The sequence below is a fragment of the Bombyx mori genome, chromosome 10, assembly GCF_030269925.1.
Source record: "Bombyx mori chromosome 10, ASM3026992v2".
NCBI classification, from domain to species: domain Eukaryota; kingdom Metazoa; phylum Arthropoda; class Insecta; order Lepidoptera; family Bombycidae; genus Bombyx; species Bombyx mori.
The window spans coordinates 2,426,048-2,439,480 of record NC_085116.1 but is presented as its reverse complement, the minus strand read 5'-3'; the positions used below and the strand labels follow the sequence as shown (position 1 = coordinate 2,439,480).

At 36.2% G+C, this 13,433-nt stretch overlaps 1 long non-coding RNA gene across 2 annotated transcripts; it reads left to right on the top strand.

Annotated features, from left to right (window-relative positions):
- Positions 1–7,450: 7,450 nt before the first annotated feature.
- On the top strand, positions 7,451–10,450 carry LOC134199459 (uncharacterized). 2 transcript variants are annotated; one of them, XR_009973963.1, is made up of 5 exons: positions 7,451–7,808; positions 7,949–8,199; positions 8,343–8,529; positions 8,858–8,989; positions 9,067–10,450. It is a non-coding gene; the product is annotated as an uncharacterized LOC134199459 (long non-coding RNA). The 2 variants fall into 2 exon arrangements; XR_009973964.1 differs by having other exon boundaries at positions 7,510–7,808; positions 8,301–8,529.
- Positions 10,451–13,433: the final 2,983 nt, after the last annotated feature.

Below are 13,433 nucleotides of genomic sequence, written 5' to 3'. Positions count from 1 at the left end.
AACACAAAAACACATACATACCTACGTGTTAGAACTCGTCTGTTAATTAATTCTTTAGTAAACAATATTCTCGTTCTTCCATAATAGCCGCCGTTTGAAATGTCGAGAGATGTGATTTTTGGTCGACTCAATACTATTTTAATTTCAATATTTTTTACATCAATTTTTTAATAAATATTACCGTGCCCAAATAAATAAAATATAAGTTGTACATGTATCTAGCAATCGAAACTGTCAATACTGTTGGAGATATATTTTCTGTCCGCTCTTCCCCATTAGTCAAGATAAAGATTAAAAGATATCTTAATACTGCAGAACGCAGAATAGAGAATGGCTATTCACAGACCAAACACAGCCGAAGGTCGATCAAAATATACAATTAGTATCAAAGTAAGACAATTCTTTACCCGCCCTGCAGAAAACCCAATTATGGACTGCGCATTACTTATGGAATCCAACTTGATTTAAAAAGGAAACGAAAAAAGAATTTCAGAAAAAGTTTAAGACTCTTAAATAGAAAAACCTCTTTGCAACCTTCGCTTAAAGGCTTATTTTGTTATACCAACGTTCAATATATTTGCGTTAAATTGAAACCGACTTTTACAAAGAAAACTGAAAGATAAAAAAAAGATAAAAAGTATAAATCAAAATTGACAACCTGTCTTCGCGACTATAACCTCAAAAGGAAATAAAGATAAATAGCCAGGCCTTAAAACATTCCAAACCTGTTCTTCACTTAACTTGCTAATTACATTTTCTCGGTAGAACAAATATTAAAAAATAACTTTAAATTCGTCATCTAAAATTCATGAAGAAGCTATGGAGACAGAGAGCATTGATCTGTTTGCATTGCAGACTGCGGTTTGGCGCCTTAAAATCATTTTATTATGCCCATCTTATTTGTAGATTTTTTATAAAAACATTCTAATAATATAGCTCTTCCAATTCTACATATTATATATTTAATTAGCATGTTAGAAAATGGTAGATTTTATTAAAACTACACGAAGCTCTTTTTTTTTCTCGTCAAATAATGTGTACCGGTTTCCTAAATTTATAAGACTAGGGATAGTAGTTCGTAATTCTTATTTTGATCTCAATGAATATGATATGAATAAAATAAAAATCTCTTGGATTTCCTAAAGTGAAATGCATATAGTGGTTGTGGTTTTTAGTTGCATAGCCTACGAATTTCGAAGTCGAAAAATAAAACTTTAATTTTTTTACATTTCACATCATGACACCTTTTGATACCAGAGCCGTTTGCCGACCGCCATTGCTGTTAGTCTCGTGTTCGCAAAATAAATGCCCACGAAACGTATATATATATATGCTTAGAAAAAAAAACTAATGACATGAATTTTAAATTCCTATTCCTGCTATTTTATCTAATATTTATACCAACTCTTTAAACATAGTTAACAATTTGCATCATGAGATGATGACAAACGTAAGATGACATACCAAATGTTAAACAAGGTTGGGTTGACGTTGTTACAGTAATTAAAAAGAAACAATAAATCTAGTGATAGCCATCGTCTTGATACAGTAACGTGGTTTAATTTATAGACTGGAAGCGAAAAACTACTGTAGAATTTTATATCGTGTACAAAAATCTATCTATAGTCGTCATGCTAGCTCCGCTCTATACTTGCAGTTCGAAAAGAAATTTAATTTGTAACAAATACTAAAGGCGACCTGAGCGACCGACTTGGTGCTAGGACCTCTTGCGAGTCCGCGCGGGTAGGCACCACCGCCCTGCCTATTTCTGCCGTAAAGCAGTAATGCGTTTCGGTTTGAAGGGTGAGGCAGCCGTTGTAACTATACTGAGAACTTAGAACTGATATCTCAAGGTGGGTGGCGCATTTACGTTGTAGATGTCTATGGGCTCCAGTAACTACTTAACACCAGGTGGGCTGTGAGCTCGTCCACCCATCTAAGCAATAAAAAACACACACACACACACACACACACACAAACCAACCGGCACCGAATTCACAAACAGCATGAAATACTTGAACTCGATCGTCTCGATCATAGAATTGAACTCCAAATATTTATTGGTAGAGTCAATATACCTACTTATTTTATTAACCGCGATCATGCGAGCTGGAATTATAATATAAAAACATCGATTTTTAACAACCGTTTTGAACCAACGTGAAACATGCTTACTGATTTTGTTCGCGAACGCGATCACTCACACGTCGACTTCTCATACCCGATCCTGTAGCCATACCCGATCCTGTAGATCGAATGGTAAACAGTCGACGTCGCCCCAAACACGTCATTACGGATACTCCCGATCCATTAACTGTGCTTTTAGGTACCACAAGCTCCGGTCACCGTCCTCGTCGAACCCGTCGCTTGCGGTGAATTAACCCATAAACACAGCCAACTGAGTTTCTCGCCGGATCTCCTCAGTGGGTCGCGTTTCCGATCCGGTGGTAGATTCTGCGAAGCACTGCTCTTGCTAAGGCCAATATTAGCAACAAACCCGGCTTGAGCCCCGTGAGCTCATCTACACGTCAAGGAGAAGCTGATATAGCCTCTCAAGGGTATCAGCATAGGTAGAAAAAAAAGTTGACTTCTTGAGTTACCCTCCTCAACTAAGTGCTTAGAACTCACTAGCTGGCATATGAAGTGATCTGAAAACATTTCGGAAGGGATCGAGAACAGATAGACAAATATATGCAGCCTTGCTTCTACCACTGGATATTACTGACATCCAAAAGCGGCATTACCACTCACCATCAGGAACGCCGTATGCTTACAAGGACAATAAAAAGAACAATGGATGTCTTTTTTCCCCGCTCGTGTGGTTTTAATTTTAATATAAATCAGGGCATTCTTACGACCTGCCATATAGCTCTGTAGTGAATTCCTCTTCAGTTTTCCAGGCGTGACGGCATGTCCTTTATTTTCAAACGAAGTTCGTAAAGTTTAATACTGGGCAGTGACTCGGCTTTAACATTGCTGTCATTAACTCTGTAACTACTCTCTTCCTATTTACATAGAAGATGTTTTAATTGCTGAAGGTAGTGTGCGAGATAATGTCTATTGAAAATTAAGTTTCCTGCTTACGGCTATAACTCGGACCTGATACCCAAATTTATGTAAATTACAGATTAAATTGTTCTCTTCGGTGCTTAATCTAATCAGATACCGGACTGTTCAGATTTGGAGACCGAGCTGTCGTGTCAACAAGATTATTTAATTTATCTTCATTAATCATTTTTCAAAGCACATTTGTATTATTTTTTATGTATATTGTGTTGAAGACTACATGATGATGATGATAAGAATCAGATAGATATATAAACGAATTGAGCGTGTTTCTGCGAAATCATGAATTTGTAAAACTATGCTATTTTTAAATGATAAGATCGTATTTAAATTGATGCTTAATATGATTTAACTTGACATTGTCGGTATCAACTACTGTTATTACAGGTGCTCATTAGGTATGGTTGTTTCGGTAAGTTCCTGTACCGGATCGGAGCCGAGCCGACGGCAGAGTGTCACCATTGTGCTTGCAGCTTGGACACTGTGGAGCACCACTAAGGTGCTAGAAATTTTTTCATCAATTTTTTTTCATACCATAATTTATTGAATAACCTAAAGAATGACCAAGGATACTATGAAATAATAAAAGTCCAGACAACAACCCTATTGGGGTTTGCTTAAAGATTTTGCTGTACCTCATAAAATATACCTTATTATTGTGGTCATATTACAACAGCGAAGAGCGGATGATAAAAATCGTAATTTTTCACTATTTAAATTACAAGTATTGCTAGAACACGATTTTTACTTTATTTATTGGATAGATGAGTGGACTAGCTCAAGGCCCACTTGGTGTTAAGTGGTTACCGGAGCCCATACACATCTACGACGTAATGCCGCCACGCACCTTGTGATATGAGTTCTGTCTTTACAGTTCAACGGCTGCCCCACCCTTCAAACCGAAACGCATTACTGCTTTACGATAGAAATAGTGGATGGTGGTATAGTATAATAGCCGGCAAACTTCTTGAGCATTTGTTGACGTAGTGGGGGTAAGTTTGCGCATGGTACACTCACATGCAAAAACATTATTTACTCTGCGTCATAATGCAATTAAATTATTAAAATCAACATATGTATTTATTTATATATTTATTAGAACATCAACAAAAAATATAGGTTAATAATTATAATAATTTAATCTTGGGGTAAAATAGATATTCCTTCTATTAAGTCAAAACTAGAACTGTTGCCAGGTCTTCGCTCAGTTGAAGCGAAGCTGGTATTTGTAATTTTTTTTCGTTATCATAATCTTGACCATTATCATCATCACTGTTTTCATCACCCGAGTCGCCAGCATCGTGATAAGTCGACATAGGGCTCATCGGTGTAGTTTACGACTCGGTCGGTTCGATCTTCTTTTTTGTCTATAATTAATTATTTTTTGAAGATATTCGATTCGTAGTAATCGAATGTTACTTTTTTCAATTACCAGCTTCCGATTATTTTCTGTTTTTTTTTTTCCATCTGAAGCCTAGCTCTTTCATAATTCGTCGTAAACTTCATTCCGAGCCATTAAAATGTATATCTTCTTTAAAATTTTCGAAGCCTTTCTACGGTACGGAGTTTCGCTGTTTGTTATGTAGTTATTATGATTACATCTTTTTATTACAGATTGAACGAAACTATCCATTCCGGTAACATTCTTCTTCCCTGATCTTTTCTTACCCGGAGTCCCAAGCACGATGAGCAAGCCAGAGCCTTTAGCTTCGTTAATAATGCACCTAACAGTACTCACTGATGTTTTTGTTGCTTCCGAAGTCTGTTTTACTTTTTCCATATCATTCTTCCCCTGTTTTATAATGAAGCAATATACGTCGTACACAATTTTTTTACCCTTTCTTTTGAATACGACACCAGTTTGTCGCGGCATAGTGTATTTTTTTATAAAAAATCAACAAACACTCAACAAATAGCAATGGCAACAAAGTCAACAAGCAATTATAACAAAATATAACTTAACGATTAATAAGGATAGACTTTTCACTGTACGCAAGCGTACTTTTGGGAGCAAGCGGAACGACGGCGCGGTGCGGGACGCAAGGTTCGACTGATCTACCAATAACGCGCTCGATACGATTTCCCCTGCCGTCGCGCCTCACCCTCACCACCAAAGTGATCTAAAATTCGGTTCTGCGCAGTCAAGGTCTCACTCACGATGTTTGCCGGTTATAGTATAACCGGCAAACATCGTATAACCGGCAAACATCGTGAGCAAATGATGATGATGATGATGGCGACTCGGGTGATGAAAACAGTGATGATGATGATGGTCAAGATTATGATAACGAAAAAAAATTACAAATACCAGTTTCGCTTCAACTGAACCAAGACCTGGCAACAGCTCTAGTTTTGACTTAATAGAAGGAATATCTATTTTACCCCAAGATTAAATTATTACAATTATTAACTTATATTTTTTGTTGATGTTCTAATAAATATATAAAAAAATACATATGTTGATTTTAATAATTTAATTGCATTATGACGAAGAGTAAATAATGTTTTTGCACATGAGTGTACCATGCGCAAACTTACCCCCACTACGTTAACAAATGCTCAAGAAGTTTGCCGGCTATTATACATACCCGTGCGGACTCGCAAGACATCCTACCACCAATAAATGATGCCAGGATGCTATTAATGAACATTCATGTCATTCATTCAAAATAAGATAAATGCTAAGCCTCATAATTACAACTTCCTAAAATAATGATTATAAAGTATTAGTATCGGATATTGCTCAATGTTTTAAAACAGTAAATACAAATTGCGCAACGTAGGTAATGTTATCAATCGAAAGTGCGCAAGAGTCTCCTCGTGCTGGTTTTTTCTTACAAGATTTTCCATCTTTATTGCAGTTGTAAACAACAATATTATTATGTTTACTTGAATTTGTCACCGTTTGAAAAGTATTCATAGGTAAACAAAGTAATTATTGAAATAACCGCTGTATGTTCCTCAACTTAATACAATGTATTTTGATGCACTATTGAATACATTGATCTAGTGTCGAACTAGTGTTTATAGATCTAGTTTTCTTTTTAAATGATGCATTACTGTTGGCCCTGACGTACTTACTGGAGGCCTTTCCAATTTCACCAGGACAGGTGTAGATCTAGTGTCTACAGTATTTAGAGTGGCGAAAAGGTTATTTCAAAACGCACTGTGAATGATCGTAAAGATTCCTAGGCCTAAAACGCTCCGAAGGCGAGTGAGTCGAAAAAGTGTAAGGCGGTAAAAAGACGGCATCAACACAAACACCTACTGGGAGTAGGAAATTCTCACGGATCGTTTGGAGCCTCTGGGTCTGCGGAGGGACTTCGGTTCCCTTTGTATTTTGTACCGCATGTTCCATGGGGAGTGCTCTGAGGAATTGTTCGAGATGATACCAACGTCTCGTTTTTACCATCGCACCGCCCGCCACCGGAGTAGAGTTCATCCATACTACCTGGAGCCACTGCGGTCATCCACAGTGCGTTTCCAGAGATCTTTTTTGCCACGTACCATCCGGCTATGGAATGAGCTCCCCTCCACGGTGTTTCCCGAGCGCTATGACATGTCCTTCTTCAAACGAGGCTTGTGGAGAGTATTAAGCGGTAGGCAGCGGCTTGGCTCTGCCCTTGGCATTGCTGAAGTCCATGTGCGACGGTAACCACTCACCATCAGGTGGGCCGTATGCTCGTCTGCCTACAAAGGCAATAAAAAAAAAAAAAAACATTAACAGCTCGCACGGGTAGATTTCACCGTATTGCCCTTTTCTGCAGTAAAGTAGCGAAGTTTTGGTTTGATGAGTGAGAAACACTTTATAAAATACAATTAAAACCGTCTCTCTCAAGAGAGGTAGAGGGTCAGGTGAGCTGAGTTGGTCCGCATGTCCGAACACACCACTTTGAGAAGGCGGCACGGCATGAGAACCCTCTTGTCGTGGCCGCTGGAAATTACATACCCGATCCTGTAGACCGAATGGTAAATAGTCGGTGTCGCCCAAAACACGTCATTATGGATCCTCCCGATCCATTAACGGTGCTTTTAGGTACGACAAGCACCGGTCACCGTCCTCGTGGAACCGAAACGAAGGGCTCCACGAGCGAATCAACCCATAGACACAGCCCACTGAGTTTCTCGCTGGATCTTCTCAGTGGGTCGCGTTTCCGATCCGGTGCTAGATTCTGCAAAGCACTGCTCTTGCTAGGGCCAGTGTTAGCAACACTTCGGTTTGAGCCCCGTAAGCTCACCTACATGTTAGGGCGAAGCTGAAATAACCTCTCAAGGCTATCGTCATAGGTAGAAAAAAAATGTCCGAACATTTATAAAAAATATACATTTGTATTCAGTCTTAGTACCGCCATCTATCTAAAAGTTATTAAACTAAGTAGCTGACCGGTGGCTGTATCACGTATTTCGCAGACAATTAGCAGAAGACAAAATTAAATATTGTGCAAATATTGCTGTCAACTGTCCATTTCGTATTACGGACTTCAACAGAAAAACAGATCGCGAACCATCACTAGTGCTGCCTCTGCAGAGCGATTTGTGAAACTTTAGTGCATTCTTTTCCATACAACTAACAACAACTGGCTTAAAGTCGGTATTACGGATGCTTTTGTCTGCCACACGACAGCAGATATTTAGCAATTTCGTTTGTCAAATTTGCGACACCTTTTGTATCTGGTGCTGAATTGTTGCTAACTATCTGCAAGTGTAAAATTTGTGAAATTAAATTAATTAACTTGATTTAGGTAAGTGTAATTGGTTTAGATCTTTATTTGTGTTTGTGTTTTCCACAGTATTAACATTAAATACCACGCTGGGCAATTTAAGTACATTAATAATATTGAGGTTATATAGTTTATTTTTTACAAAATAATATTTCTTCTAGGTATGTACTATGGACAGAGCTCAAATAATAAATGGGGCTTTGGAGTCTAAGGAAATTAGGTCGGATACATACAAATCAGTGCGTTTGCGACGCTGTCTTCGTGATCAAGCTTGACCCTTTTATCTATCGGAAAGTTTGTTCAGAACACATTACAGAATTTCGAAACATCAATATTTACAATTGTGCTCTGAATTAAAGCCGTTAATAACCTAGATCATCAAGACGAACAAGAATAGAAAGTAAAATGCAAGGTATATATATTCAATTTAACATTTTAATGTGTAAATAATGAAGAAAATAAAAGATTCACAAAATCTTGTCTTCAAAAGTAGCATTGTTTTTTTGATTTCAGATTTATTCTTAACTAAATGTTTTAAATAACTTGTTTATACAGGTGTTAACAGCATTGCAAAATGTCATACCAGAAACCTGTGGGAATGAGCTTTTTGCATTTTGAGTTAAACTGTAGTAAATCCAATGCCATTAGGGAAGTGGCTATGGCATTAAACAATCTTCCAGTTTTATTGAAACATTTAAAGTTTCTGCAAACAGTACAATGGGTCACAAGTTATTATAAATGGGTAAGTTAATTATTTATCTTATAGTATAGAGCACAAGAGTTCCACTGATTTTACAATTTCCACGAGTCAATCATATAGATCAGTTATATTCTTGAAGCTTTATAACTATAGCTATATTTTGCTATATATAGCTATATTTTAAACAGAGTTCTAAGAAATGTCAAGTCCTGGTGAAACTGGAAAGGCCTTCAGGCCACCATTAATCTTTCCTACATATTTTTTTTTTAATTCAAAATTTGTCTTATTTTTATAGTACATAGATATTTGAACAATAATAATTTTGTGATTGAAAACAATATAATAGTAAATAAATTTCTTTTCATTATAGGTTTTACAATAAATTTGGCTTTCCTGGGGTTTCGGGGTGTATAGATGGCACTCATTTGCACTTATCAGATCTTCTGTATATGAAGAAAGGTTTTAGAACCGCAAGCATTATCATTTCAAGAATGTGCAAATAGTAAGTATTTTGCTGAAGCCTATCATTCACAATAACAAACATTTGATAGTACTTATCTAAAGAATTACATTTTTCAGATCTGTGATAGTGATCTTAACATTTTACGTATTGATGCAACATTTCATGATACATTTGTCTGGCTTAACACAACTGAATATGCCTATGCAGGACCTGCATCATAATAGTGAAAAAGTTTGGTTTTTAGGCAAGTAAAACATCATGAGCTCTGTCTCAGTAACCTGACTACAAAATAATACTCAATCTAAAAGTATATTTAAAGCTGGGAAGGCCGTTAATATATAGTACTATAGTAATGTTTATTGTCATACCAGGAACACTGTTGACCATTGTGAGTATTGAAAGCCAGTTGGAGATGCTTGTTGGTACATAGAGTACTGCATTATGATCATCATATGATGGCCAATACCATAATTGTTAGCTTGTATTGCATAACATGGCAAACACACATGGGTTTCCAGTGCCCCAACTATCTGACGAAGATGCTGAAATTGATGTTTCTTATCAAATACATAACATTGTATTTTTTGGGAGAGAAGAGGAAACACAGCACTTAGCACCATGTCAACATTCAAGGGTGGTTCAATTGGATTGTGGAGAACAGACATTAAATTTAGTCCAACCTCTGTATTCTAGTAATTTTATGTAGATATTTTTAAAACTGCTGTTCTTAATTATGTGAACTGAGAGGGCAAGAATAGCCTAATTATTTCTGCCTATAATTTTTTTATTGTGCTTAGTGGAAATATACATATTTCCTTAACATTTTTGTGTTTATAGTAAAGGATGGATTCATAACTATTTGAAAGCAAAATTGTGAGGTTGTTTTATTAAGACAATGTTTTAATCTGTCGTGCTCAATTTGTTCTGTATCATTTTATCTTTATATTAACCCCGTTTGTATGTTGTGTTGTTATATATATTATTGTATATACTGCTGTTTTAAATAATAGAATAGAATGAATAACAAATCGACTAGTAATTCATAATTCTTCTAGATTTTGTTGGATACTTACATGAATATTACTTACAAAATGAAAAACATATTTCATAATTTAGACAAAATGTGGATCAACCACCACTGATTTTCGTTCATTGTGATAATAATAATAATATAAATATAAATATTTACTAACAATCACACCACATTAACTGGTCCTGTGATAAGTTCGTAAAGAACTTGTGTTACAGGTACCAGATAACTGAAATAAATGTAGGATTTTTATTATACACATACATATATTTAATATACATCCATAACCCTGGAAAAGACATTTATATTTATCATACAAAAATCTTCCCTTGGCGGGACTCGAACCCGCGACCCCCTTGTGTAGCGACCATGTCACTTACCACTACACCAGACGGCCGTTAGATAAGTTTGATAATTATTTTTTTTGTGTAATTTTGTTTTATTTGAATAATAATTCTTAAATTAGGAAATCGTAGTTTGTTTGTAATACATGTCCAACTTCTTGCCGCATGAAATTGAAGCCACAATTGAAACATAATATCGACTGCCGATAACTTCAAAGAAACATAACTGAACTTGGGGCCGAGGTAAGTAGGATGATAGCAAGGTGATAGCTCTATAATCCTATAGACTAGAAGCAGAACATGCCAAATACTGTGAGTACAAAATATACAATGAAGCTAAATACTGGTATTCTACTGGTGGTAGGACCACCTGTGAGTCCGCACGAGTAGGGACCACCACCCCGCCTATTTCTACCGTGAAGCAGTAATGCGTTTCGTTTTGAAGGGTAGAGAAGCCGTTGTAACTATACTGAGACCTTAGAACTTATATCTCAAGGTGGGTGGCGCATTTACGTTGTAGATGTCCATGGGCTCCAGTAACCACTTAACACCAGGTGGGCTGTAAGCTCGTCCACCCATCTTAGCAATAAAAAAAAAATAGTTATTTTGAAATGCTAAGTTGAGAGTAGTTTTATTAGCGTAAAATATACTCATTAGTGTCATAAATTTTACTGTAGTACCAGCCTAAAGTAAAACGTATATATTTGGATTTGCTTGACTATTGTAACAAGCGCTATTTCGTTTTTATGGTAATATAAACTATTGCGGACTCCGCTAAAATTAAAACAAAATTGAACTTATTATTTTAAACAAGGTTTTTGCCGATATTGGTCAATTCCTTGAATTTTTTTATATATCTCAGCTGGAAGATGCGCGGCCTCTGCCTGCGTACGAGCAGCCTCTGCTTAAATGAAAGCTGCATGAGCCAGTGGTTCGCCTTAGTTTCCATTTTCTCCTCTTTCTACAATTACAGCTCACGATGTGTCTACTCTTGTTTGTTCTCCGCTATAGTCTAGATAATATAATGATTGATTAACATTCTTACTGCAGTGAGTGAGTGCAAAGAGTACCTGGTTATTGAATACAAATAACTTACTAAATATCGGCCTGATATTTGCAATGAAGCTTCTCTTAAGATGGCTTCGTCGACGAAAAACTGGGCTAATTATAAAAATAAATATTTATTTATTGTCTTAAAATATTAGATTCATTTGTTTAAAAATAATATAGAACATTAAGTTAATGTCTGACATGCAGTTTCCTATTCACGTCATATTGCCCATGACCTGGGTGAACATTATTTTGAATAGTCTGCACAGCTTTTATTTCCCTTCAAGCTGTGAAAGAGTGCAATATATTTCTGGTATTCAAATCAAAGCCTACTCTTGCCAAGTCAAACAAATCCACTATCTATTACTTGATAAAGAATAGCAGCATCTCGCCTAGAATATCATCGACTGGTTGTTCTAGCGTTGTCGGCCTCATGTCGGCGTGAGATGGATCTGTTGTACACGTTATTATTGATTAAACCATAAAACTAAATCATTTATTCTAGAATTTACTATTTAATTTGAAATCGTCGTGGCCTAAGCGGTGTAGTAGAGACGGCCGACTTTCTAATAAAGATGCGACAACCAGTGTTAGAATCCCGCAGGCAGATATAAATAAATCCAATGAAACACGTATTTGACATAAATACATGGAAGACTTCCATCATTAAGGATTCATTCATCTTTTATTTAAAATCAAATTAGCAAATATTCTTTAAGAAATCGTTGGTGGTAGGGCGTTTGATTAACCCGCAAGACCACCATTTCTACCGCGAAGCAGTAATGCGTTGCAATTTGAAGAATGGGGCAGCCGTTTTGGTATACAGTTGAAACTCAGAACTCGTTTCTAAAGGTGGGGGCGGCATTCACGTTGTGAGGTCTATACCACTTAACACTAGATGGGTTGTGAGCTTATGTACTTACTTAATTGATAATGAAATTAATAAATTAGGCTATAATTTTGATCCATTCTTTTTTAAAATAGGTGCGTAACGTAAACAACTATCTGATTACAAATTATCAAACGATTACAAAAAAAAAATGTTATCAGTGTTTGACACGACACAATTACATTTTTATAGCTATTATTCAAAATAAAGCAAAAATTATTATTAGATCACTTATTTTTAGTAACGCTTCATCGAAAAGAACAGAATTAGCAGCTCTCACTTGGCGTTTCAAACGTGAATTCCACTTAAACATTTTGAAATGTTTATATGTAACGCGCTTTTATAAATTCATTTGCCGGTTTGTTCAGCAAAAAAAAAAAAAGTAATGTGGCTTTTTAGTGCCAATTATTGCTACCCGATTGCGACTGGCGCTAGTTGTATGACAGAAAACTGCAGTAAGCGGTAAGCGAACAATCGCGGTACGTGATACGAAATAATTTGACGTTTTGCGATCGGTCGCGACGCGTCTGCACAACATCTGCAAAATTGTGGCTGTCGCAAATTTTTACGTGATCAGGGGGCCGGCAAACATTGTTTTGCCATATATAAGATTTTCGATTTAAGAAGGGAATTTCTAGTGTAGAAAAAAAAACGAAGTTATTGTAAGTGTGTAAGGATGTGGTAAATGAGTGAAAGAGGTATGTAGTGCTGTGAACGATGAGGGAATATATAATAAAAATAACAAAACCTCATTCAACCACATAATACCTCATTATAACAAAAAAAAATGTCCAAATAAAAAAAAAAATGTTAGGGGTGGACAACCCTAATCACTTAGGGGTATGAAAAATAGATAGTAGCCGATTCTCAGGCTTACTGAATATGCATAAAAAATTTCATGACAATCGGTCAAGCGGTTTCGAAGGAGTATGGGAACGAACATTGTGACACGAGAATTTTATATATTAGATATGCATTTCAGTGGCCAAAATTTAAAGCAGTTTATTTACCTTATTTTAAAGTCTGCATAATATGTATAACATTTCTTTTATGTACTCATTTTTGACGGAAAACGAGTAGTTTAACCATTGACTTCACGCCTAAAGACGCTAGTTTACCTACCCATGATAATAAAAAACAACCTTAATAACGCCGCAGCGGTGCATTCAG